Consider the following 5,536-nt stretch of genomic DNA (forward strand, 5'->3'; position numbering starts at 1 on the left):
ACCATTTAAGGACCTAATTGTTTCCTCATCTTTCGCATTATCAATTTGAAATATTTGAACCCATCACATGAAAAATAAGCAATCAAATTCTTCAATCTTTTTCCTCTTGGGCCAGATATATGAGTGGGGTTGAGTTTTTAAATAAAAAAAAATGGGTCTATGGTTAGATAGATTAAATGAAGTGATTTTGAATTTGTGTATGTTAACGTGGACTGATGAAGTGACTTTTTTTACTCATGTGGTGTGTTTGGTGTCATTTCGTTAGAAAGAAGAGTATTTTTGAGCCAAAAAACAAACAGAAGGGTATTTTGGAGCCAAAAACAAACGAACGATATTTTTTATCCATTTCGAATAATTCAAGGGTATTTTTGACCCTTTTCCGTATCTACAATACAAATCTATATTTGACAAACTTCTTTCCTTATTTTGTGTAAAATTCGGTAGGATGCTAATTAAATACAAATAATATATATGTAATAAAAATCATATAGAAGTAGAAGGATTTTAAGATTTAAAATTTGATATATTATATAATGAAAGAAAACATAACTTAATCAACTAGATATAAAATAACTAAAGTAGAACATTGTGAAAAGAAGAGTTCTATTTGCATGAAATTCAAATAACTTTGTTCTTTTCATTTATAATAAACGTTGAAGTGAGACTTATCATACAATAATATATTTGAGATACAATATTTATTTATATCATTTAAATAGATATAACATTTTTTAACGTCAATATATTGCTACTTTCTAATAATATTGTTCTTAATTCTTATGTATATTTTATTAATTAACGTGAGAGACATGTGCAAAGCACGTACACTAATCTAATATTGATATAAAGTGAGCTTTGCCAAATTCTAAGAAGGAAGTTCAAATTCAGACCTTAGGGCTGAAATCTTAAATTTAAAATTTAAATAGGGGTGGCAAACGAGCGGATTGGATTGGATTTGGACGGGTTAATTATGGATCGAGTAAAAATGGTTTGGATTGCAATCCGCCCATATAAATATGGGTAAATATGGATTTGGTCAAATATGGATTGGGTAAAAATGGCTTCAACCCACTTTAACTTCCAAGTTAAAAACTTAAAACTTCTATATCATAACAACTTGACTTTTTTTTCTTTTTTTTTTTTAATTTTTTTTGTCTCTCTTATATATGTAGCCTCTAGATTTATTTTTATTTTTTTATTTTTTGTCATTTCTTTTTTTTTTTTCTCTCTTCTATCTCTACCCTCTACCCTTTGTTTCTCTTTCTTTTTTCTTTTTTTTCCTTTTCCTTTTTTGTCTTCTTTTTTTTTTTTTTTTTTTTTTGTTTTTACTTCTTTCTCATTTTTTTTCTTTTTTGGTTGTATTTTATGTTTTATTTTTTTTTTATTTTCGAAGAACATGGTTAAGTCGAATACAAATTATGGATAATGACTAAAATATCGTAACCACTCAGTATATTTGTTTTCACCATCATCTTTTTTCTTTTTCCTTTTCTCCTTTTTCATTATTTTTTCTTTTTGATTTTTTTTTGTATTTTTTTCTTCAATTCTTTCTTTACGCTTTTTTCTCTCTTCTATCTCTACCTTCTATATCTCTTTCTACTTTTTTATTTTTTTTCTATTTTTGGTTTCCTTTTTTTTTTTATGATAATGAAAAAATCATAAACGCATATTGATTTATATTCGCCCAATATTTATAATTTGAGGGCTATGTGGATCCTCAACCATGTATATTTTAGTCTCAAGAAATGACAATTAATTTATATATATATATATATATATATTTTTTTCATCCGGTGTCCGATGCCTGCATTGGAGCCCCAAATAATTCGGATCGGGCGTTGCAGGGCTCATTAAGGTGGCAGCGCTTCCAACAGAGTTTTCTCCATAACCAGGGTCGTACCCTCGACCTCTGTTTAAGGGTGGAGAAGCCCCATCCACTGCACCACAACCCATGTTGATTTTAATTCATATATTTATTTATTTATAAATACAAATGATAAATTGCACATATTGACAACTAAACTATTCAAATACAAATAATAAATTTATTTGAAATATATAGTATGATACAAATAAATTTAAAGTAAAAAAAATATAAAATGGAATGACAAAAAAAAGATGAGGAAAAGAATATAAAAAAATAAGAAAAATGATAAAAATGACGAACCAAAATGAAAAAGGGGGAAACGAAAATACAAAAAAAAAAGAATGCAAAGAAATAAAATTGAAAAAGAAAAAAACCGAAACTTTAAGCATATGTGGGTGATCTCTGTGTTTAAATGGGTACCCATATTTTATCTATTTTGTCCATATTTGTATAAGCTTTTAAAATGAGTTGAAATTCATATTTACCCATTTGAAATATAAGTGATCCAATTCACTAAATATGGATTAAATGAACTCTTTTCACAAATATGGGTTGAAATTGCCACCCCAAAATTTAAACATGAAGTCCTTTGCTTTTCAAACTTAGCACCTTTTAATATGAAGTTAGAACTACGATAAAGTCCAGCTTCAAACTTTATTGAAATAAAAGCAAAGGAAGTACCAATAATAGGAGGTTCAACTGAAAATTTATCTAAAACTAACTAAAGAGTAAATAATGTTTTAAAATTGGATATGTTTAACATGGGGTAATTTCTACCATTAAAAGTGCTACTAGGAGAATTGCTCAACTAGCCGATTTGAAACCTCCATTAAAAACATAGCCCAAGTTTATAAATTTTAGCAAGTTAAGTTACTCCAAAATAGCTTACGTGACCAAAGTTGCAAAATTTTGCATTTGAAGTTATAAAACTTTGCCTGTATTCTGACGTAAAACGTATGCAAACAAACTTCCAACATATATATGAGACAGTAAGTCATGTGATGTTATATTTACATGATACAACGTTATGCTTCATATTAGGTGGAACAAGAATTAATATTGATATAAACATTTGTTGGTAAAAAAAAAGTGCCAAAGCTGAATGCTGAAAGAGTGGCACATTCCTTCTTGACCATAGAAACACCATTAGTACTGCTATTTTGCAAAGAGAAGTGTAAAGCTTGATTTTCTGCGAGACAGACGTCACAGCTGCATCTCTGTTTCTCAATTGCCTGGGAATCAAAAATTAAGTTTTTTGAGTTGTTGCAATTTAATGAAAACATTGAACCAGTATGTGTTTTGAGAAATCAGTATTAACAAATCTAACTTGGACTCAAAATTACCTGTAGTTGCAGTGATACTGAAAGTGGTCTCTTTGCCTCCGTTAACAGGATAAGGTGTTATATCTACTCCATGACCTTAACAAAATAATTGACCTTTTTATCTGCGTTATTAAACCAAAAAAAATCTAGCTGTTGGAATCAGGAGTATCGTTACTACAGTTTATGCCTATGTTTGATAAAAACTGAATACCAGTTTATGTTTTGCTAACAACCAAACTAAACTTGAGCTAATCAAGAATACTTACAAAAGGAAATTGAAATGCAATAGGAACATAGATGTTATAAGACAATGACCAGTATGATGGATGAAATAGAAAACTCAACTTTCAAATTCAGCTTCTCCTATTGTTCCCACTAACAAAGTGTTACTGCTACTACTTGCCTTGTTACATTAAGTGATTACAGCAATCCCGATGAATATAGTATGCGTTTCTCTGAATTTCTCTTCTTCCCATCAAATGCTAATACAAGATACACACACATACACACAATGTTGGTTCCAAATCAAAACATAAAATCGAGGTCTCAAATATCATAGACAAGAGCAAAGAAGGGATGCCACGAAAAATCATTTCTGCTCCACACATCTTAAAAAAAAATAAAATTAAATTGCTTTCTTCTGCTGAACTTTTGTCATTGAGGCGGTAGGAAATCTTGAAATAGATAAGAGAGGTAGCATACCAAAACAGAAGTCACAAATAAGCTTCAAAGACACAACATGGAAGATGATAACTCAAACGTTTCAATGATAAAAGAAAACATAGAGCATATACACTGAAAGTGATTCAATTCGGCAACTTATGCCATGTTTTCTCACCAAAGATAAAAGAATCATCTGGTTAAATTACTTCGCCTAGCTAAGTGTTCGAAAATATGTTAAAATATTCAAGTAACTTTTGTACTCTTATCTCATGGAAGAAGAGATACTTGAGATTTCTTCAAAAGTCAGAAACGTACCTATATTGACATAGTTGTATTGCAGGTTATCAAAATCAGCTGAAACCAAGACATCATCTGTCATCAATCGAAAGAAAGTTCAACGCTATAACCATTATGAATGTACGAAGTTTAAATAAAGGGGCGGGGGAAGAAAAAAGGGCAGCTTGGTGAAAAAAGAAGCAACAAGAGACTAATGGGTGGGCATTGTTGTTGCCTTTCAGCATTTGAAAAATCTGGCTCAAGCTAAAAGGGAAAAATTGAGAGAAACAGTTTAACTTGATACAACAAATTACTGTTTACTAATGAGATCTCTAAGATACTTCTAGTTGGTATATATTGTAGTGATATTAGAGGAAATTTAAGAATGAATGCTTGCTTACCCAAAAACGGAGTTTGCAATTTTTGAAACTCAAAAACATAGTCTGCGATGTTTGAACAAAACAAACTTGTTAATTACAACCTGTTTCATAGAAGAACAATAGTTAAAGTTAGTGTGAACGAATCTAGAAGAACTGTATTAAAAAGGACTTACGCAATCATGGATTGGAAAAAAAATTAAGAAATTGTTAATATTTATTATCTTTGTTCTACAAAATTCAAAAGTGATTGAAAAAAAAAAGTTGATCAACCTGTAAATGCATTTAATAAGAATGATAAAGGGTGAAATATAAATAGATGAAAAATAGTGTAGTAAATATATGGAAATATTGTAATATTGAGAGAAAGAATATGAAAGTAGTTTCTTGGCAACATTTATTTTGTTTTCATTGGAGTTGACAACTTCATTTTCTGTTTCATCTTCAGCATGTTACGTCGTTCACTTTGTTGTTCAGCTTGTTCAGTAGAAGAGGTGGAATCCTTTTTTTTGTCTTTTGCTTGCTTCTTTGGTATGAGATGTGGATGGTGCTAGAAGAGAGGGTATTATGTTTTCTTTTTCACCATAGGCTAAAATGAAGACTTTTTCAGAGATTGTGTGATCAGCACGAAAAGGTACTTTTTCTTTTAAATTTTGAATTAATTTTGACTCAGTCTGATTTGATCATTTTGTATTGGCTGGGACTCATTTTGTGAAAAAATATATTTAGTTTTTGTGTTTGTTGAATAATTAAATTGATCTGTATATTGAATGGTTAAATTTTTTACCTCAATTAAAGCACGTTCATAAATCTGTTCTGTTGTAAGAGACAATAATTTCTCTCCTTCTTTGCCATTACTTATTTCAATTATTGAGCCGGTGTCATCTTTAAGATTCTCATCAAATTGGCACCTGTAGAAATACGTGTCAATATTTTAATTAATAAAAAGAGATATCTTACTAATATTGTGGCTGAATATACGTATAATATTAGGACATAAGTATCTGAAATTAACATATTTTATTGATGAC

The 5,536-nt window shown here is 29.6% G+C and overlaps 1 long non-coding RNA gene across 1 annotated transcript; it reads right to left on the reverse strand.

Annotated features, from left to right (window-relative positions):
• Nucleotides 1-2,830: 2,830 nt before the first annotated feature.
• LOC124889336 lies at nucleotides 2,831-5,038 on the reverse strand. The gene is made up of 4 exons (XR_007048248.1): nucleotides 4,530-5,038; nucleotides 4,168-4,224; nucleotides 3,211-3,311; nucleotides 2,831-3,099 (listed from the first exon to the last, which is right to left on the reverse strand). It is a non-coding gene; the product is annotated as an uncharacterized LOC124889336 (long non-coding RNA).
• Nucleotides 5,039-5,536: the final 498 nt, after the last annotated feature.

This window comes from Capsicum annuum, chromosome 12, assembly GCF_002878395.1.
Source record: "Capsicum annuum cultivar UCD-10X-F1 chromosome 12, UCD10Xv1.1, whole genome shotgun sequence".
Taxonomy (NCBI): Eukaryota; Viridiplantae; Streptophyta; class Magnoliopsida; order Solanales; family Solanaceae; genus Capsicum; species Capsicum annuum.